The sequence below is a fragment of the Rutidosis leptorrhynchoides genome, chromosome 10, assembly GCF_046630445.1.
Source record: "Rutidosis leptorrhynchoides isolate AG116_Rl617_1_P2 chromosome 10, CSIRO_AGI_Rlap_v1, whole genome shotgun sequence".
In the NCBI taxonomy this organism is placed as follows: Eukaryota; Viridiplantae; Streptophyta; class Magnoliopsida; order Asterales; family Asteraceae; genus Rutidosis; species Rutidosis leptorrhynchoides.
In genome coordinates this window covers 189,224,301-189,247,991 of record NC_092342.1, presented here as the reverse complement: position 1 = coordinate 189,247,991, position 23,691 = coordinate 189,224,301, and positions in this window count along the sequence as shown.

Here is a 23,691-nt window from a genome sequence, read left to right as displayed (position 1 = left end):
GACTTAAGTGAATGATTAAGTCGTTAAACTTTTGAAAACGCATGCCAAACCAGCCTGTTCATTGCCCACTTGCATCGGGGAAAAAATTTTAGGCATTAAATGCAGACGAGTTTTACTGACACTGTTATGATTAATTTTTTACGGCTGAGATCATTCACGCGCCTCCAGCTGTAAAAAGTGTTATTTCGTACCCTTCGTTTAAACTCACCCCTACACTTGTCTTAATCGTGGCCATAAAAATTACATCGATGAAATCCTATAAAAACCGTCATAACCCTGTTACCATCACTTTTTTACTTTTGCCAAGATCTAAAAAGCATATTTCTCCCCTAAATCTTCATCGCCTTCTTCAATCTTCAACTTTTTAAGGTTTACCGTCTTCCAAGGTCAGTACACTTCATCTTACTGCTATTTTCTTCTTGTTGATATCTTTTACTGTATTATCATGGCTTCTACACGGAGTACTGGCCAAGAGCACGCTAAGCCTTCTTCATCAAATACCGCTGACATCCCAGAAGTTAGCACGATGGCTTCATCATTGACAAGTGAATATTTAGATGGATTAAAGATTGCCTTCCGCCATCTCAATCAATACAACCCTGTTCTTCCCACCAATAGACAAACTGCTGACAACCCTCATGAGGGGAAAATTACTTTATACGCCTTACAAATTACCCACGAAAACCTCCGTGTTCCCCTTACTAACTTTCTTCTTCGCCTTCTTAGATATTATAAGGCCTGTCTTAGTCAAATGCATCCCCACGGCCTTCAAAAAATCATCCTTTTTGAAATGTACTGCAATGCTATTAATATAAAGCCTCGCATTAAAGTTTTTATCTCTTTGTTTAGAATTCGCACAATTAGTGATTGCTGGCTTACTATTGATAGTAAGAAAAATAACCATTTTGTTGGTCCGAATAGAGTTTCAAATTTGAAGGACTGGAAAAGTCCATTTTTCTTTGTTGATGAGACCGTTATTCCGGAAGAGTACTCCATTGTCAGGGAATGGGGTGCTATAGATGCTGGTATAGGAAAGGGCGTTAAGATTTCTCCCTCAGAGCAGCGGATAGTAAATAGCTTGAAAGAGCTCCGTCTTCCGCCCAGATCAAACGAAAGGTATGAGGGAATTCTTGTGCTGTGCAAAGTGAGTCAAGAATGGCCAAGCAATTATGTGCCAGTACTTCGTGAGAAAAACCAGGGTAGGATGTGATATGATCATCCTATTATATATATAGATTTGTGTCTATTGTTTGTCATGTTTACTTATATTGCTGTTTATGTGTAATTTTTGCAGCCAACTCCGTGATGCAGGTTCGCTCTGCTCTTTTATCCGCTGATCTTGATGATGATGTAGAGGTCACTGCTCGTGACAAAACTACTGAAGAGATAGAAGTGGAGAGAGTTGCAGCTGAAACTAAAGCTGCTGCTGATGCTGCTGCTGCTACTGAAAAGGGGAAAAAATTGCTGTGAGCAGCTCAATCAGTGAATCTGAGTCTGAACATACAGACACTGAGCAGACGGCGGATGATACCACCACCGCCGATCAACAAACATCGGGGTCAGTTGATATCACGGGTGAAACTAATCCCACCCCTCCTCCAACCCAAAAGACAAGAAAGAAGAGCATAGGCTCAAAAAGGGCGAAGAGTACAGAGGAGGGCAAAAAGCAGAAACGCAGGAGAAGTATGTCCATTCTGTTCTTTCTTGAAAATGCTCATGTTTTTGCGTACAATAGTTATGTTTGTTCATAATGCTAATTTGTTCTTGTTAGTGATTGTAGCAGAGTCAGATGATAGCCAAGGGAAGGCCACGGAGGGTGGTGAACGGAGGTCGGAGGAGATCCTTAAAAGTGAAGGAGAGAAGGGTCTGAAAACGCCTGACCCAAACTTTACTCCATTCGATGAATCTGAGTTTCATGAAGATAGGCCGGAAGGCAACTTTGCTTATCATTCTCCTCCTCCTAATATCACTAACCCAGCTATCACATCCTCCAATGTGCAAGAGCCAACTCTTCCTACTCATGTGAAGGCATTGCAGGCCATCATTGCAAACCCTGGCACTAAGGATAAAGAATTTGCAACTCTTCTTCAGGTATGAATGATAAGACCTTCTGCATGTATACGTTTGTAACCTATTGATGTGAGTTGCTTGAAATTACTCATAAAATTTTTTCTTGTACAGGGTTGTGTTATCCCTGAGCTGAAACCCCAATTCACCGCTCTCCGTTCTGATCAACTCAGGGAATCAACTATGGCAGCTCATGTACTGCTAACCAATCATCTGGACTCTGTGCTGCAACTGCAGAAGCATCAAGAGTCTATTCTTGCTATAGCCCGTAAAGACATAGCTGAAGGTGCAAATGCTCGTAAAAGAGCTGCTGATGCTGAGCGTGCCTTAAGTGATGCGCAGAAAATAATAAAGGCTAAAGAAGTTGAGCTAAAAAGTGCTCAAGATGCTGCTGTTATTCTGCAAGGGGAAAGGGATGCTGAGAAGAAAAGAGTTGAAGAGGAGCAGGTGAAAGTGGGTGAGCTGGAGAAGCAGCTGAATGCAGAGAGAGAAAAGTCTGCTGAGCTTCTCCGAAGGGCGGATAAACACGAAGCTAATTTTGCTGAGCTTAAGAAGGGTATACCAGGTCTGATAGCTAAGGTACTTGAATCCAGTCTTGTAGGGAATCCCTACAATAATTATGTTGATGCTGCCTGCACCCATGCTATTGCTGATGTGACCGGCAAGCTGTTTAAACGCCTTGCTCCCAACCAGACCCCTTCTGCTGCTATTGCCAAACTTATGCCTCCTGGTACTCAGGAAAAGGTTGATGAGACTAAAGACAAATTGATAAATTTGAAGATAAACGTTTATGATGAAGTATGCAGCAAAGAAGATTCATCTGCTCAAGATGTGCTTAGCGTGTAGTTTGATTGATTTTTGTAAAAATGTCAAACAATGTTTTGTAATAAATTTCCTTCTGACCTTGACATTATATACATACTGACTTTATTGTGATGACTACGTGTGTTTACATGATTGTTGCAAATATTTTGATGCTTAATGCTTTAAAAGCAATCGATTATGCACCTGAGCATAAAATTTCTATACACAATTGTGCAGTGTATAATTGAGCAAATCATTTTGAAAAGTGTATAAGGTAATTCATATGTAGACGCCTTGCAATATTAAGTTTTGCTAAATGAATATGATGTCAGAATTCTGTTACACGCTTTCCGTCATAAAATTAATGAGGAAGAATTATGAAGTGTTTTAGAAGAATGATTACAAATCAATAGACTCTCCGTCTTACGCCTTCCGTCATAAAGTATATGAGGAAGAATTGCTAATTATTTTGCCTTCATATATAAAATATAGAACTTCGTTCTGTGAAGTAAGTTTTTTATAATGTTTGTCATGACAAGTATCTGAGTTTTGTATCATGCCTCGGTGCGTTCTAGTAAAACTTAAACGTTTTCTAGCCGATCCCTTGTGCCTTTACTGCCCGGCACAAAAGCTTCCGCTGTAACGACCCAGATTTTTCCAATCCTTTTACACTTATAAGATTAATATTTATATAAATTAAACCTTACCAACATGATAAGCAATCTAAATTGTTGAGACTTATGTTTTTGAAAATAGTTTTACACAACGTTTGACCGTCCAATTTGACCGATGATATCACGAACTATATAAGATACGATAATTATACGTTTGTGTATATATATATATATATATGTATTTTTATATATTTAACATGATCTAAGAATGTTTTAACATCTCATTGTGTACGAATAACAATGAGTTATAAGTATATTTTGAGACTACTAACTTAAGTTTTCAAAACGATAACTATATGTGACGTTCTTCGACTTAAATACTTAAAACTTATAATGCTTATACATGTATCATATAGATATGTATTTTATCACTTTTAAAGGATTTATATACATAAAACAATATAAGTATATTTACAAAAGATAGCTATATTTGAATCCTCGTTCCGTTTTCTCAAGATTTTTATACGTATATCTAGGGTATATGTACCCGTATCATACCCAGCTTCTATACGTATTTACTATTGGTATATACACATCACAATCACTTTATTAGCAGCCATGAGTCAGCCAATTTTGGATTTTAGCATGCATGATTAATCAATTTGGCATATTACAAGACTTTTGCACAATATTACAAATTTATACATCTTTTCACCACCATTTATACTCCATTCCATTTTCATTTTTACTACACATTTTCTCTAACCAAAAACACACTCTTAGGAACCTTAAGTGTTCTTCACAATCTCAGCAAATAACCATGAAGATCTAACTTCAAAAACAACCCTTAATCATCATAAGAAAATCCATTCAAGAACACTTCAAAAATCCTTTCAAGTAAACAAGTTTACTTCCAACCTTTCAATCCAACTCCACCACTCTTTTGATTCTAGGATTTTTCTCATCCCTTACAGTAACTTTGTCCAAGTAACTTGAGGTAGTAACCTTATTCATAATCTTATTCAATTCATATTCATATAGCTATCTTATTTTGTGGTATAAAATTTTAACAACAAGAACATAGTTTGAATGATTTCAAACTTGTTCGAAAACTAAATAGATCCTTCTAACTTGACTTTTAAAAACTTCAAGACCTGTAATATATCATAATGATATGCTAACTTAACAAGATATAACTTGGTTTTACAAAGAACACCTTAAAAACTGAATCTACGTCGTCGGAGTGCAACCGGGGGCTGTTTTGGGTTGGATAAATAAAAACTATCTTGAACTTTGAATTGGAAGTTCATGTTCTGGAAAAATGATTTTTCTTATGAATATGTTAACACATAAAAATTTCATGGTTTAACTCAAAGTGTAAGTATTTTTAGAAAAATGATCATTAAATGTTGTTTTTATGATGGAAAATGATCACTTTCATAAGTTTCACCAAAGTTTGACCTATAACCTGTGATTTCGAATACAACCTAAGGTATTTTCAGTTCATATTCTTAAAATTTGACTCGATCCAAGGAAGTGGCAAGTTGAACCAACAAAAACGGAGTTGTAATGAAGAAACTACGACTAAAACAAGATCGGGTATGCGAAGCTAGTTTAGCTACGAAAATATTTGGAGAAAAATTAAATTAATCATATATTTCTAATTAATATAATATGTCATATATATTTACTTATGATTTGATTTTATATATTTCAGGACCACCCGTAAACAACACGAGAAGATTAATCATAAGACCTCATGATTGTACGCAACATGTCATTTGACAACACGGTACTTTATGTACGCAACACGTCATTTGACAACATGGTACCATGGGTCAAGATTAATTCTGATCAATACGAATATGATGGGGTCTTTATTTATTTTATTGAGCAACTAATTGTGGACCACTAACATCGGACTGCTAACTACGGACTAAGAAAATATTAAAAGTATTAAAAGTGTATATATATATATATATATATATATATATATATATATATATGTAACGATTACTTAAAAAGAAAATATGTTGATATATTATATATATGGTTAGGTTCGTGATATCTATCGAAGACCAAGTCGTGATAAATACCTTCAAGGCAAAAGTGAGTATATAGTCCCACTTTTAAACTCTAAATATTTCGGGATGAGAATACATGCATTTTATGATTTACGTTATGGACACAAGTGATTAAAAATATATATTCTACGTTGAGTTGTACCACTGGCATACTTCCCTGTAACTTGGTAACTACTATTTACATGAGGTATTGTAAACGTGAATCCTGTTGATAGATCTATCGGGCCTGACAACCCCAACCGGACTGGACGACCAGTATTCAACAGTTGCACAGTACTTCGTTTCGGTGACTACACTTGGTACGGTGTAGTAAGATTTCATAATAAAGGGAATATGCGACGTTGATTAAATGTTAAGTATGGTTATCAAGTGCTGAACAACTTAGAATATTTTTATTAAAACGTTTATATATGAAATCTTGTGGTCTATATTTATAACGCTGCCGGCATTAAACCTATATCTCACCAACTTTATGTTGACATTTTAAGCATGTTTATTCTCAGGTGATAACTAAAAGCTTCCGCTGCAACATGTTGAATTTAAGCAAGATCTTGAGTATGCATATTTGTGTCAAAAATAAAACTGCATATCGGAGGATTTGTAATGTAAAATATGTTGGAGGTCGTATTGTTATTATCATATGTAAAGTTTGTAAGTCTAAGATTATCGCTAAACGATAATCATTATTAAGTTGTTTAAACCTTGTATTTGTAATAAAAGCTGTGGTTTGTATTGTAAAAACGAATGCATTTTTTGAAAAATGTCGCATATAGAGGTCAATACCTCGCGATGAAATCATATGTTATTGTATTCGTCCTTATGGTTAAGGTCGGGTTATGACATGTGGTATCAGAACGTTGGTCTTAGAGAACCAGAAAATTTGCATTAGTGTGTCTTATCGAGTTTGTTAGGATGCATTAGTGAGTCTGGACTTTGACCGTGTTTGATTTCGAAAACTATTGCTTATCCTTGTTGGTTAAAAAAAATTAATATGTAAATATTATGTGGTATTAACGTGCTAGTTGTTATGTGATAGATGTCTGGCTTAGAACTTGTTATCACATTCAGCGACTCCGAACCAGAATCTTCAGATGGTGTTCCAGTCATTAACCTGTCCGATGATAAAAACGATACCTTTGGGGAAGACTCAAAATTTTCGGATGAATCAATTGAAGAGGAACCGGAAAGTGATCCTGAGGAGGAAGAAATACAGGAAATTACGAAAGACAAGTTTGAAAGAGGAAAGAAACGAAAGGCTACTGAATTGGAAAATCCAAATCCCAAGTTTAGTGAGGATGTTGTGGCACCAACTCCACCAGACACTTCCACCCCTATTCCCGCTATTCCTATTAGTTCTATCCCGGCATCCAGTTCTTATCCGTGTTTGATTTCAATACATACTACATCTATAATATTCCATGTGAATAATTATTTTTTTCATTCTTATTGAAGATTATGGCGCGATTGAACCGAATGACGGAACAAGAAATCGAGGAACTCATCAATCAGCGAGTGGACGACAGAATGTTATGGGTCGAGGTTGTGAGAGGTGCTGCAGTTAACCCAAATCCTCGTGTGGGATGTACTTACAAAACTTTTTAAGGTTGCAAGCCCTCATCATTCAGTGGAACAGAAGGAGCAGTCGGTTTAACCCGGTGGATCGAAAAGATTGAGTCTGTGTTTAAAATCAGTGGTTGTATTGAGAAGGACATGACCAAGTATGCATCGTGCACCTTACAAGATAGTGCACTCACATGGTGGAAAAACTATGTGAAGGCCGTAGGAGGAGATGTAGCTTATGATACTCCCTGGGAAGAATTCAAAACAATGCTAATCAACGAGTATTGTCCAAGGAACGAGGTTAGGAAGTTGGAAGCTGAATTACGAAGCCTGAAAGTTGTTGGTACTGAACTCACTAACTACAATCAGCGATTCATGGAATTAGCTTTGCTATGTCCCGAATTGGTACCAACCGAAGAATGGAAGATAGAACTGTACAAAGATGGTTTGCCTAAAAATTTCAAAGCAAATGTTACAGCATCGAAACCCAAGACTATTCATGAAGCCATCACCATGGCGAACGAGTTAATGGACCAGATTATTCTGGATAAGAACACCGATGTCAAGACATCGGGAAACAAAATAAAGTGAGAAGGTAATCATCAATAATCCAACAAGAAACAAGAAACCACGCATGGTGCGGGTAGCTGTAGTGACCCGAACTTTTCCATGTTTATATATATTAATTGAGATTGATATTTACATGATTAAATGTTTCCAACATGTTAAGCAATCAAACTTGTTAAGACTTGATTAATTGAAATATGTTTCATATAGACAATTGACCACCCAAGTTGACCGGCGATTCACGAACGTTAAAACTTGTAAAAATGACATGACGATATATATATATGGATATATATATGGTTAACATGAGATTATGATAAGTAAGTATCTCCATAAGTATATTAACAATGAGTTATATACATATAAACAAGACTACTAACTTAAGGATTTCAAAACGAGACATATATGTAACGATTATCGTTGTAACGACATTTAAATGTATATATATCATATTAAGATATATTAATATATCATAATATCATGATAATATAATAATTTAACATCTCATTAGATATAATAAACAATGGGTTAACAACATTAATTGAGATCGTTAACTTAAAGGTTTCAAAACAACACTTACATGTAACGACTAACGATGACTTAACTACTCAGTTAAAATGTATATACATGTAGTGTATTTAGATGTATTAAAATACTTTTGGAAGACTTCAAGACATATATCAAAACACTCATACTTAACGAAAATGGTTACAGTTACTTTCCCATTCTTTTCTTTCATCAAGAATTCTAGTCGTATTTTTACCCGTATTATACACAGCTTCAAAACGTACTTACTATGGGTATATACCAATAGGAACTAGCATGGGATTCCACTCTTGATTATGTCATGTATGACTAATCAATTTTAACTTCTACCATGAGCTAGTCAACTAACTAGAACTCCTTTTAACCCCACTCACCACTCACCAATTACCACTCATCATTCACTCCATTTCACTTCCAATTCTCTTTCTAATTCTCTCTCAACACACCCACACTATTATGAACGTATTTTTCCAGTAGTTAATCATCATCTTCATCAAAAATAACTTCAAGAATCAAGCTATAATCATCATAGGAAGAACACTTCAAGAACACTTCAAAAATCCCTTCAAGTTTACTAATTTACTTCCAAGCTTTCTAATCCATTCCAAGTAATCATCTAAGATCAAGAAACCTTTGTTATATACAGTAGGTTATCTTTCTTATTCAAGGTAATATTCATATTCAAACTTTGATTCAATTTCTATAACTATAAACTATCTTAATTCGAGTAAAAATCTTACTTGAACTTGTTTTTGTGTCATGATCCTACTTCAAGAACTTTCAAGCCATCCAAGATCCTTTGAAGCTAGATCATTTCTTGTCACTTCCAGTAGGTTTACCTACTAAACTTGAGGTAGTAATGATGTTCATAACATCATTCGATTCATATATATAAAACTATCTTATTCGAAGGTTTAAACTCGTAATCACTAGAACATAGTTTAGTTAATTCTAAACTTGTTCGCAAACAAAAGTTAATCCTTCTAACTTGACTTTTAAAATTAACTAAACACATGTTCTATATCTATATGATATGCTAACTTAATGATTTAAAACCTGGGAACACGAAAAATACCGTAAAACCGGATTTACGCCGTCGTAGTAACACCGCGGGCTGTTTTGGGTTAGTTAATTAAAAACTATGATAAACTTTGATTTAAAAGTTGTTATTCTGAGAAAATGATTTTTATTATGAACATGAAACTATATCCAAAAATTATGGTTAAACTCAAAGTGGAAGTATGTTTTCTAAAATGGTCATCTAGACGTCGTTCTTTCGACTAAAATGACTACCTTTACAAAAACGACTTGTAACTTATTCTTCCGACTATAAAACTATACTTTTTATGTTTAGATTCATAAAATAGAGTTCAATATGAAACCATAGCAATTTTATTCACTCAAAACGGATTTAAAATGAAGAAGTTATGGGTAAAACAAGATTGGATAATTTTTCTCATTTTAGCTACGTGAAAATTGGTAACAAATCTATTCCAACCATAACTTAATCAACTTGTATTGTATATTATGTAATCTTGAGATACCATAGACACGTATACAATGTTTCGACCTATCATGTCGACACATCTATATATATTTCGGAACAACCATAGACACTCTATTTGTGAATGTTGGAGTTAGCTATACAGGGTTGAGGTTGATTCCAAAATATATATAGTTTGAGTTGTGATCAATACTAAGATACGTATACACTGGGTCGTGGATTGATTCAAGATAATATTTATCGATTTGTTTCTGTACATCTAACTGTGGACAACTAGTTGTAGATTACTAACGAGGACAGCTGACTTAATAAACTTAAAACATCAAAATATATTAAAAGTGTTGTAAATATATTTTGAACATACTTTAATATATATGTATATATTGTTATAGGTTCGTGAATCAACAGTGGCCAAGTCTTACTTCTCGACGAAGTAAAAATCTGTGAAAGTGAGTTATAGTCCCACTTTTAAAATCTAATATTTTTGGGATGAGAATACATGCAGGTTTTATAAATGATTTACAAAATAGACACAAGTACGTGAAACTATATTCTATGGTTGAATTATCGAAATCGAATATGCCCCTTTTTATTAAGTCTGGTAATCTAAGAATTAGGGAACAGACACCCTAATTGACGCGAATCCTAAAGATAGATCTATTGGGCCTAACAAACCCCATCCAAAGTACCGGATGCTTTAGTACTTCGAAATTTATATCATATCCGAAGGGTGTCCCAGAATGATGGGGATATTCTTATATATGCATCTTGTTAATGTCGGTTACCAGGTGTTCACCATATGAATGATTTTTATCTCTATGTATGGGATGTGTATTGAAATATGAAATCTTGTGGTCTATTGTTACGATTTGATATATATAGGTTAAACCTATAACTCACCAACATTTTTGTTGACGTTTAAAGCATGTTTATTCTCAGGTGAATATTAAGAGCTTCCGCTGTTGCATACTAAAATAAGGACAAGATTTGGAGTCCATGTTTGTATGATATTGTGTGAAAACTGCATTCAAGAAACTGATTTCGATGTAACATATTTGTATTGTAAACCATTATGTAATGGTCGTGTGTAAACAGGATATTTTAGATTATCATTATTTGATAATCTACGTAAAGCTTTTTAAACCTTTATTTATGAAATAAAGGTTATGGTTTGTTTTAAAAATGAATGCAGTCTTTGAAAAACGTCTCATATAGAGGTCAAAACCTCGCAACGAAATCAATTAATATGGAACGTTTTTAATCAATAAGAACGGGACATTTCAGTTGGTATCCGAGCGTTGGTCTTAGAGAACCAGAATTTTGCATTAGTGTGTCTTATCGAGTTTGTTAGGATGCATTAGTGAGTCTGGACTTCGACCGTGTTTACTTGAAAAATGATTGCTTAACAAATTTTGTTGGAAACTATATATTTTTAACATGTGAATATTATGTGATATATTAATCTCTTAACGCGTTTGATATTATGTGATAGATGTCTACCTCTAGAACAAGTCCCATTGACTCACCTAATAATAATGAAGAGTCAAATGTAAATTGGAATGATTCGTGGACTGATTCACAAGTTCCCGAAGAGGAACCGGAAGAAGAGTCGGAACCGGAAGAAGAATCAGAACCGGAAGAGGAGGAACCGGATGAAGAAATAGAACCGGTGGGGGAAATAATAAAACGGTTAAGTAAAAGAAAATCCTCAACCAACCGACCAAGGTTAATTATGGTCAATGGTGTTTTCGCCAAGGAAGCAAAATATTGGGAGGATTACCAATTCTCCGATGAATCGGATTCCGACGAGAATTCCGATGATGTTATAGAAATTACCCCAACTGAATTTAAAAAGGCAAAAGAAAATAATAAGGGAAAGGGCATAAAAATAGAGAAATCTAATTCCAACCCCGATGAACTTTATATGTATCGTCGACCCCCGAAGTCCTTAAGTTGTAACAATGACCCGGGAACCTCTAAACCACCAGGTTTTTCTAAACCAATGTGGAAAATTACGGCTCGTATTAGGGGAACATCATATATCCCTAGAAACTTGGCAAAACGAACCAAAACTGAAGAAGAAGAAACAAGCAAGTCGGAATAAGATAGTTGTATTCGTGTGGTGTAATATATGTAATATAGTGTGCTTATGCTTTATGATATACGTAAAAATTGCTTGTATTAATAAGTATTTTTTTTATGAATCTAACTCTTGTCTATTTTACAGTATAAAAACACAAAATGGATAGACAACCCAATATTTTAAGAGACCTACCCAGAGACATGATTGATGAAATCTTGTCTAGAGTCGGTCAGAATTCTTCGGCACAACTATTTAAGGCGAGATCAGTTTGTAAGACATTCGAAGAACGTTCCAAGAATGCCTTGGTTTATAAAAGGCTTTCGTTCGAAAGATGGGGGATATCACATTGGGAAATCCATAAGTTACGATGTGTTTACTTTGACGCATATATTGCGGGGAACCCAAATGCTATTTTACGCAATGGGTTAAGAAATTATTTTGACTCAATATATCCGAATATTGGACTTCGTGATTTAGAAAAAGCGGCTAACATGCAACATAAAGAAGCATGTTATGCTTACGGATTAGTAATGTTCGCTTCTCACCAAAGTGAGAACAAGAACATCGGCCTACAACTATTAAACAAAACGTTCCCACAAGTGACGGAGTCGGTAATTGGGGTAAGAAATGAGGTTTTTAGATTGTTACGGGACTGTTAGACATTACGTAACCCTCGTCCCTTTGACGACGTTACAACACGCTGTCTTATCAACGGCCATAACGGTTATGTTCCACAAGACCAAGGATGGGAAGTAATCCTAGTAAAACCAGAATGCATGACTTGTTTCTGGACGTATGAATTACGTGTCTTTATTGCCTTTGCTGAACGACTTGTGTACTAGCTAGAATTATCTTCACAACTATCTTGTATCAAATTTATTGTGTGCTATATTTCATGCTATATGTAAAATAAGCGATATTGTAAGTTTGTAAAATATTGTGTAAAAGTTTGAACGCGAAATATTATTATAATCAGTTTTTCATATAGAATTGTAGTAGTTGAATTGTATATTAGCTACTAAGTATGAACTTAACGGGTAGGTACTACCCGAATTTAAACTTATAAAACGCTAATATGAAGAAAAAGCTTTTATAAATGAGTTCATATTATGCTACGAAATACTATTAACTACTCTTAATATTCTGTATGATTAACTTGTTCCATTTGACTATTTTGAAGGAAATGGCACCGACTACTCGACACACCGTGAATATGAATGAAGAGGAATTCCGTACTTTTCTAGCTTCAAACATAGCCGCAGTACAGGCTGCGCTACATACCAACAATAACCTTGGATCTAGCAGTACAAGAAATCGTGTAGGATGCACCTACAAAGAATTCACTGCCTGAAATCTTTGGAATTTGATGGAACCGAAGGACCGATCGGATTGAAACGGTGGACCGAGAAGGTCGAATCGGTGTTTGCCATAAGTAAGTGTACTGAAGAGGACAAAGTAAAGTACGCTACGCATACCTTCACAGGTTCTGCGTTAACATGGTGGAATACCTATCTAGAGCAAGTGGGACAAGACGATGCGTACGCACTACCGTGGTCAGCATTCAAGCAATTGATGAACGAGAAGTACCGTCCCAGAACCGAGGTCAATAAGTTCAAGACAGAACTTAGAGGGTTACGAACCCAAGGATTTGATATTACCACGTACGAAAGACGATTCACAGAATTGTGCCTATTGTGTCCGGGAGCGTTCGAAGATGAGGAAGAGAAGATCGGCGCGTTTGTGAAAGGATTACCGGAAAGAATCCAAGAAGATATAAGTTCACACGAGCCCGCCTCCATACAACAGGCATGTAGAATGGCTCACAAACTAGTGAACCAGATTGAAGAACGAATTAAAGAACAGACTACTGAGGAGGCCAATGTAAAGCAAGTCAAAAGAAAGTGGGAGGAAAACGGTGATAAGAATCACCAATACAACAACAACAGCAATTACAACAATAATCGCAACAATTATCCCAACAATCGCAACATCAATCGCAACTACAACAAACGGCCCAACAACAACAACAACAACAACAACAACAACAACAACAACAACAGCAACTACAACAATCATCCCAACAACAATAATAACCGCAACAACAACAACAATCAGAAGCAGTTATGCCAAAGGTGTGAAAAGTATCACTCGGGGTTCTGCACCAAATTTTGCAACAAGTGTAAAAGGAATGGTCATAGCGCGGCGAAGTGTGAGGTCTACGGACCAGGGGTTAATAGAACGAAAGGAACAAATGGTGTCGGAACGAGTAATGGCGGAGCAAGTAGTGTCGGAGCAAGTTATGCCAATGTAGTTTGTTATAAATGTGGAAAACCGGGCCACATTATTAGAAATTGCCCGAACCAGGAGAACACGAATGGACAAGGCCGCGGAAGAGTTTTCAATATTAATGCGGCAGAGGCACAGGAAGACCCGGAGCTTGTTACGAGTACGTTTCTTATTGACAATAAATCTGCTTACGTTTTATTTGATTCGGGTGCGGATAGAAGCTATATGAGTAGAGATTTTTGTGCTAAATTAAGTTGTCCATTGACGCCTTTGGATAGTAAATTTTTACTCGAATTAGCAAATGGTAAATTAATTTCAGCAGATAATATATGTCGGAATCGAGAAATTAAACTGGTTAGCGAAACATTTAAGATTGATTTGATACCAGTAGAGTTAGGGAGTTTTGATGTGATAATCGGTATGGACTAGTTGAAAGAAGTGAAAGCAGAGATCGTTTGTTACAAAAAAGCAATTCGCATTATACGAGAAAAAGGAAAACCCTTAATGGTGTACGGAGAAAAGGGCAACACGAAGCTACATCTTATTAGTAATTTAAAGGCACAAAAACTAATAAGAAAAGGTTGCTATGCTGTTCTAGCACACGTCGAGAAAGTACAAACTGAAGAAAAGAGCATCAATGATGTTCCCATTGCAAAAGAATTTCCCGATGTATTTTCGAAAGAATTACCGGGATTACCCCCACATCGATCCGTTGAATTTCAAATAGATCGTGTACCAGGAGCTGCACCAATAGTTCGTGCTCCTTACAGACTCGCACCCAGCGAGATGAAAGAACTGCAAAGCCAATTACAAGAACTTTTAGAGCGTGGTTTCATTCGACCAAGCACATCACCGTGGGGAGCTCCTGTTTTGTTTGTCAAGAAGAAAGATGGTACATTCAGGTTGTGTATCGACTACCGAGAGTTGAACAAACTTACCATCAAGAACCGCTACCCACTACCGAGAATCGACGACTTATTTGATCAACTACAAGGCTCGTATGTTTATACAAAGATTGACTTACGTTCCGGGTATCATCAAATGCGGGTGAAAGAAGATGATATTCCAAAGACTGCTTTCAAAACACGTTACGGTCATTACGAGTTTATGGTCATGCCGTTTGGTTTATCTAATGCACCAGCTGTGTTCATGGACCTCATGAACCGAGTGTGTGGACCATACCTTGACAAGTTTGTCATTGTTTTCATTGATGACATACTTATTTACTCAAAGAATGACCAAGAACACGGTGAACATTTTGTTGGACTTTAACAAGTTTCATAAGTCTTAAAACCTTTTAAGAATCATTATAATCGGAAGCGTGTAATTATCAAGTTTTACTTGTTAAACTTTAACCAATTTAAAGCTAAATCCCATGGATCAAGTTGTGAACATTATGCTTACATATTAACAAGAGAAGGAAGAGTGTTTTATACCTCCTTAAACTAAGTTTAAGGGCTGTTTTGATGCAAGAAGATGATGAAGAAATAATGCTTCAACACACCCTTGAGTTGGTTGAACCTTTAAGCCTTTATAACCTTGCTATCCAAGCTTGAAACCACTTCTTTTTGCACTTGAATAAACCAATCAGCAGCAACACTGATTTGAGCAGAAAGTTGATGAACTTATTGATGAACTTAGTCTCTAACTTGAAGCCTCAAGTGTTGCATACCCCAAGCTATGATCCCAACACCTTTGTCTTTGATTTGGTTAGGATTTAAGAGCACTTGATCACTTGATTTTGCAAGCAAAACTCCTCTTTTTCTTTCCTTAAAGAACCGGCAGCAGCAAGCAGTTTTGGGAGTGCGAGAAAATGTTTTTCAAAACCAAACTTAAGAATGAGTTGGTCAAGTTCTTGGTTAATGAATCTTGCATGTTATTAACGAATGTGTCATGTATCAAAAGTAACAAGAATAAAATGAGCATGGGTTCTTTCTTGGGGCATGTAAATGCCGTCCCCCATGGGGATTCTTTAACCAAAGTGTTACTTGCAAATTAGATAATACTTGTAAAGAAAAATGCCCATATATTGTTACTTGTAAATTGTATATTTATAAACCTTTTATAAATATAAACACAACTTAATTATTTAACCTTTTAAATAATTAAATCCTTAATATATAAATTATCCAAATAATTTATCTCAAGTGATAACATTTCAGAAAACCGATTTTCTGAAGTCCAAGTGTCGTGTATTTATTTAACGATCCATTCGTTATTATTAATACGTATAAGGTGTCGGTAAGCTTGTTATTGGGTATGACCCGACTTGGATCATAACATGTTGGCCACATTAATTCAATATGTCTCTCGGGCATACGAAATACCTTCACATTTGAGAAAGGTGTTAGAAGTATTGAGGAAGGAAGAATTGTACGCTAAGTTTTCAAAGTGTGCATTTTGGTTGGAAGAAGTTCAATTCCTCGGCCACATAGTGAACAAAGAAGGTATTAAGGTGGATCCGGCAAAGATAGAAACTGTTGAAAAGTGGGAAACCCTAAAAACTCCGAAACACATACGCCAGTTTTTAGGACTAGCTGGTTACTACAGAAGGTTCATCCAAGACTTTTCCAGAATAGCAAAACCCTTGACTGCATTAACGCATAAAGAGAAGAAATTTGAATGGAATGATGAACAAGAGAAAGCGTTTCAGTTATTGAAGAAAAAGCTAACTACGGCACCTATATTGTCATTGCCTGAAGGGAATGATGATTTTGTGATTTATTGTGACGCATCAAAGCAAGGTCTCGGTTGTGTATTAATGCAACGAACGAAGGTGATTGCTTATGCCTCTAGACAATTGAAGATTCACGAACAAAATTATACGACGCATGATTTGGAATTAGGCGCGGTTGTTTTTGCATTGAAGACTTGGAGGCACTACTTATATGGGGTCAAAAGTATTATATATACTGACCACAAAAGTCTTCAACACATATTTAATCAGAAACAACTGAATATGAGGCAGCGTAGGTGGATTGAATTATTGAATGATTACAACTTTGAGATTTGTTACCACCCGGGGAAGGCAAATGTGGTAGCCGATGCCTTGAGCAGGAAGGACAGAGAACCCATTCGAGTAAAATCTATGAATATAATGATTCATAATAACCTTACTACTCAAATAAAGGAGGCGCAACAAGGAGTTTTAAAAGAGGAAAATTTAAAGGATAAAATACCCAAAGGATCGGAGAAGCATCTTAATATTCGGGAAGACAGAACCCGGTATAGGGCTGAAAGGATTTGGGTACCAAAATTTGGAGATATGAGAGAAATGGTACTTAGAGAAGCTCATAAAACCAGATACTCAATACATCCTGGAACGGGGAAGATGTACAAGGATCTCAAGAAACATTTTTGGTGGCCGGGTATGAAAGCCGATGTTGCGTCCACATAACAACATCCTGTTTTGAACTCTTCCAAGAGACCGCACCTCCATTTAATGTAAAGACATAACCGGATTGTGATCGAGAATCATCTCGATCAGTTTGGAAGCTCGCGTCCACGTAACCTTTTACAGCGAGTTCCTCATCACCAGACCCGTATATAAGAAACATATCCTTAGGCCTTCTAAGGTATTTCAATATACTTTTAACAGCAATCCAATGACTATTTCCTGGGTTATTCTGGTATCTACTTGTCAAGCTAAGAGCGCATGACACATCCGGTCTAGTACATATCATTGCATACATGATTGACCCAATAGCAGACGCGTATGGGACATTCTTCATTCTCTCTTGTTCATCTTTTGTGGTAGGGCACTGAGATGAACTGAGAAGTGTTCCTCTTTGAATAGGTACCAAACCTTTCTTAGAGTTCTCCATCTTGAACCTTTTCAAGACCTTTTCAATGTATGCACTTTGATTTAAACCTATCAGTTTCTTGGATCTATCCCTGTAGATCCCAATCCCCAAAATGTATTGTGCTTCTCCAAGATCCTTAATGGAGAAGCATTTGCTTAACCAAGTTTTAACACCTTGCATTGCCGGAATATCATTTCCAAATAACAATATATCATCCACATATAGTACAAGGAACATGATAGTGTTCCCACTAGCTTTCTTGTATACACAAGCTTCATCACCATTTTTAATGAAGCCAAATTTCTTGGCCTCCTCATTAAAATGATGATTCCACATTCTAGATGCTTGTTTCAATCCGTAGATTGACTTCTTTAACTTGCATACCTTTTTAGGATATTTCGGATCAACAAAACCCTCAGGCTGAACCATATAGACATCTTCCATAAGATATCCATTTAGGAAAGCGGTCTTGACATCCATTTGCCATATTTCGTAATCATAATGAGCAGCAATGGCAAATAATATCCTGATAGACTTTAGCATTGCCACAGGCGAAAAAGTTTCATCATAGTCAACCCCTTGAGTTTGAGTGAAACCTTTTGCTACAAGTCTAGCTTTGTATGTATCCAAGTTTCCATGTATGTCGGTTTTCATTTTGAACAGCCATTTACAATCAACTAGCCTAGAGCCAGGAGGTTGCGCAACAAGTTCCCAAACTTGGTTGTCATACATGGATTGCATCTCAGCGTTCATGGCTTCCTGCCATTTATCTTTATCAATCCTTGATAAAGCATCTTGGAAGTTTATTGGTTCATCCAAATCAACCACATAGCAACCATCCATGAGAAACTCATATCTCTCAGGAGGATTACTAATCCTACCAGATCTGCGAACGTCTTGTGTATTTTGATCATCCATCTGATCACTCTCAACATTTTCATGTTGAGTGCTAGTGTCAGCCAATTGTGTATCATCTACTTGATCTTGAACCTCTTCAAGATCTATCTTCCTTTCACTTTTGCCTTCCATTAGGAACTTAGTTTCAAGGAATTCAGCCTTCCGAGCAACAAATACATTCTGCTCGGAAGGATCATAGAAATAGTAACCCATATCATCCTTGGGATATCCTATGAAGATACACTTCGTGGATCGAGCATTCAACTTATTAGGGACGTAACGCTTAGGGTAAGCTTCACATCCCCATACCTTTAAGTATGATAGAGATGGAGGTTTTCCAAACCACATCTCATGAGGTGTTCGTTCCACTTTCTTGGTTGGGGCCATATTTAAAATACGAGCCGCTGAGCATAGACAATAACCCCAGAACGATAGAGGTAACGAGCTTCTAGCCATCATAGATCGAACCATATCCATTAGGGTTCGGTTCCTCCTTTCGGACACACCATTAAGCTGTGGTGTCCCAGGTGGAGTAAGTTGCGAGATAATCCCACAACTTCTAAGATGATCTTGGAAGGCATCGCTTAGGTATTCACCTCCTCTATCGGTTCGAAGGACCTTAATTGTCTTATTGAGTTGATTTTGTACTTCGTTTTGATACTCTTTGAATGCTTCAAAAGTTTCGTCCTTATGTCTTAACAAGTAGACATATCCGAAACGACTGAAGTTATCAATGAAAGTAACGAAGTATCTTTCACCATTCCTAGCTATGGGCTTAAAGGGTCCGCATACATCCGAATGTATTAATCCCAATAAGTCCTTAGCCCTTTCGTAGGTCCCTTTGAAAGGTGCTTTAGTCATTTTGCCTTGTAAACAAGATTCACATACATCAAACGAGTCTAGTTCATTTGATTTCAAAAGGCCATTCTTTTGGAGTGTATGCATTCGATTCTTGTTTATGTGACCAAGGCGACAATGCCATAAGTAGGAATCACTCAAATCCCTTTTGAGTTTCTTGGTACTAGTATGGTATATTGAGCTACTAGATGATGTGTCATCATGAACCAATTCATAAATTCCATTTGAAGGCGAAGCCTTAAAATAAAATACATTATCTAAATAAACGTGGATATCATCATTAACAAAATTAAGATAAAAACCACATTGTTTTAAATGGGAAACTGAAATAATGTTTCGACATAAATCCGGTGCATACAAAACATTATTCAAAATAAGTTCCAAACCACTTGGAAGTTTTAATACAAAGTCTCCTTGAGCCTTCACTTGCACTTTGGCTCCATTACCCATAAAGAGACTTGATGTTCCCGTTTCCTTGCTACTTCTTTTGAACCCCTGCAAAGAATTGCAAATGTGAGTTCCACATCCAGTGTCTAATACCCATGTATTAGAAGAAGTAATACTAAGCTCTATATATACCATATATATGATACCTGAGGATTGCCCCGCATCCCTCTTTTCCTTCAACTCCTTAAGGTAGACCGGGCAATTGCGTTTCCGGTGACCCATTTCACCGCAACCGAAGCACGGGTCTTCCTTGGGGTTTGCTTGTCCAGCAACCTTTTGCTTCTTGTTCTTGTTTTTGGTTAGGGTAACCATCCTCCCCTTTCCCTTGCCTTGATGGGCGGGTCTTTTCCTCTTAGCCGCCTTTGGCTTAGAGGTGTTGTTACCTTTGGACCCACTATCATTGATCATTAGCACGGGTGAAGCCCTCTTAACCATGCTAGTTTCGGCCGTCCTTAACATGCCATGAAGTTCACCAATGGTCTTATCCATCCCATTCATATTGTAATTAATTACAAATTGGTCAAACCTCTTTGACAGGGAGTTTAGGATAAGATCAGTGGCTAGCTCATTAGATATGTTGAGATTAAGACGGTTTGCGCGATCAATAAGGCTTTTCATTTTGAGGACATAAGAGGATACGGATTGGGTGTCATCCATACGACATGCATGTAACGCTCGAACCGTTTCGAAGCGCTCGACACGTGCTTGTTGAAGGAACATCTCCTTCAATTGCGTAATCATGTCATATGCACTATGATGTTCGAAATCCTTTTAAAGTTCGGGTATCATAGTCCCAAGCATTAGGCAAGCGACTTGCACCGAATCGGCGCAATACTTGTCATAATAAGCCATGCCCTCTAGATCTTCCTCATCCGGTTGGTCGGGAATAGGGTCCTCCAACACATACGCTTTATCCTCAAGTTTGAGGACAATTCTAAGATTGCGGAACCAATCCATAAAGTTTGTATGGTTGAGTTTGTCTTTCTCGAGGAGAGACCTTAACGATAGGTTGTTCAAGTTAATAGGTGCATTTTGCATGTTGTTGTTATTGGCGGCCATCTACAAAATTTAACAAAGTTCATTTAAGTATCGATTTTAAATTTAATAAACAATATCCTTTTAAATTTTAATTGACTTATTAAATATTAGAATCCAACGGTAAATCAAATTTCGGTTAGGTGACCTTTATCCCGTTATTTGATTTAGCTAGGTAGTCATTTATATGACAATTGCAATCCTTTTGCAACTTCTAAATTATGGGATCATACAATCCTTTTGCATGGCATATTTATCCCATCAACGCCTATTTGTTTCTCATGCTTCGGTGACCCTAAGTTCATGATTCCCAAATCAAGTCGTCCTACTTGTGTAAACATGTAAAATTAACATACAAGTGGTTAGGTGACCTTTATTCCACAAGCATGCGAATTTTACCTTAACCATATTAGTTAGCTCATAACGGTTAGGTGACCTTTATCCCATTATGAGTTCCCTACTATGTTTAAGTGTCCCACAAAAGGATGGCGTTAAACTTGTTTACCTGGTCGATTAAGGGATTTTAAGTTTTCGTTAATTCTAGTTTAAGAAAACATTTATGCCATACACCAACATGCATTTAGTGTATGGTACTTATGAAAAACCATTTTCATGTCTTGTAATTTGCCAATTACTTGATATAAACCATTTTATATATATGTGATCCTTCTCTTGTTCTTAATAACCATTTATTAACGTCTTTAGTTGCTTTTAATTTAACCAATTAAATTTTCGTTTTGCTTGTTGTTATATTGTGATTAATTGTATCAACCAAACATACAATACAATAAACAAACAAACAACCACACATGCAAAACAAGTATGTTCACAATCTAGCCATTTAGGTGGACATTTGTTTAGCCGAAAACAAATGTCAGCGGGTAAGGGTTATCAACACAAAGCAAGAGATTTCCAATCTCCCACTTAACCTTGCATCCAAATGCTACTTGTGTTCTTCAAGTCTTCGTTCATCATCTTGTATCTTCATTTTACAAAATATGTATACTAATACATTTTTCTAGAAAATGAAAATACAACCTAATCTATTTTACATACCAAATATAAAATAAAATTACATAGCCTTATGAATGAATTATTATATACCAATTGAACAAATATTACATGCCATTGAATAATTATAATTACAAACCAAATGAATCATAAATCAACCAAATATAGCATGCAATCAACACACGGTCAAGGCTAGGATTGTGAACATCAACATGCAACCAATTGTGACCAAAATGCAAGAGCCCAAACCCAATTTTGGAGCCCTAACAATTCGGCATTCATCAAACACCCTCCCAAAACCCATGATTTTTGCATTCTTCTTTCATGCATGTACTTAGAATGCAAAGTTGATGGGTTTTAAAACAACAATTCGAAGCATATTTCAACAACTTCGGCTCCTGATACCATTGTTGGACTTTAACAAGTTTCATAAGTCTTAAAACCTTTTAAGAATCATTGTAATCGGAAGCGTGTAATTATCAAGTTTTACTTGTTAAACTTTAACCAATTTAAAGCTAAATCCCATGGATCAAGTTGTGAACATTATGCTTACATATTAACAAGAGAAGGAAGAGTGTTTTATACCTCCTTAAACTAAGTTTAAGGGCTGTTTTGATGCAAGAAGATGATGAAGAAATAATGCTTCAACACACCCTTGAGTTGGTTGAACCTTTAAGCCTTTATAACCTTGCTATCCAAGCTTGAAACCACTTCTTTTTGCACTTGAATAAACCAATCAGCAGCAACACTGATTTGAGCAGAAAGTTGATGAACTTATTGATGAACTTAGTCTCTAACTTGAAGCCTCAAGTGTTGCATACCCCAAGCTATGATCCCAACACCTTTGTCTTTGATTTGGTTAGGATTTAAGAGCACTTGATCACTTGATTTTGCAAGCAAAACTCCTCCTTTTCTTTCCTTAAAGAACCGACAGCAGCAAGCAGTTTTGGGAGTGCGAGAAAATGTTTTTCAAAACCAAACTTAAGAATGAGTTAGTCAAGTTCTTGGTTAATGAATCTTGCATGTTATTAAGGAATGTGTCATGTATCAAAAGTAACAAGAATAAAATGAGCATGGGTTCTTTCTTGGGGCATGTAAATGCCGTCCCCCATGGGGATTCTTTAACCAAAGTGTTACTTGCAAATTAGATAATACTTGTAAAGAAAAATGCCCATATATTGTTACTTGTAAATTGTATATTTATAAACCTTTTATAAATATAAACACAACTTAATTATTTAACCTTTTAAATAATTAAATCCTTAATATATAAATTATCCAAATAATTTATCTCAAGTGATAACATTTCAGAAAACCGATTTTCTGAAGTCCAAGTGTCGCGTATTTATTTAACGATCCATTCGTTATTATTAATACGTATAAGGTGTCGGTAAGCTTGTTATTGGGTATGACCCGACTTGGATCATAACATGTTGGCCACATTAATTTAATATGTCTCTCGGGCATACGAAATACCTTCACATTTGAGAAAGGTGTTAGAAGTATTGAGGAAGGAAGAATTGTA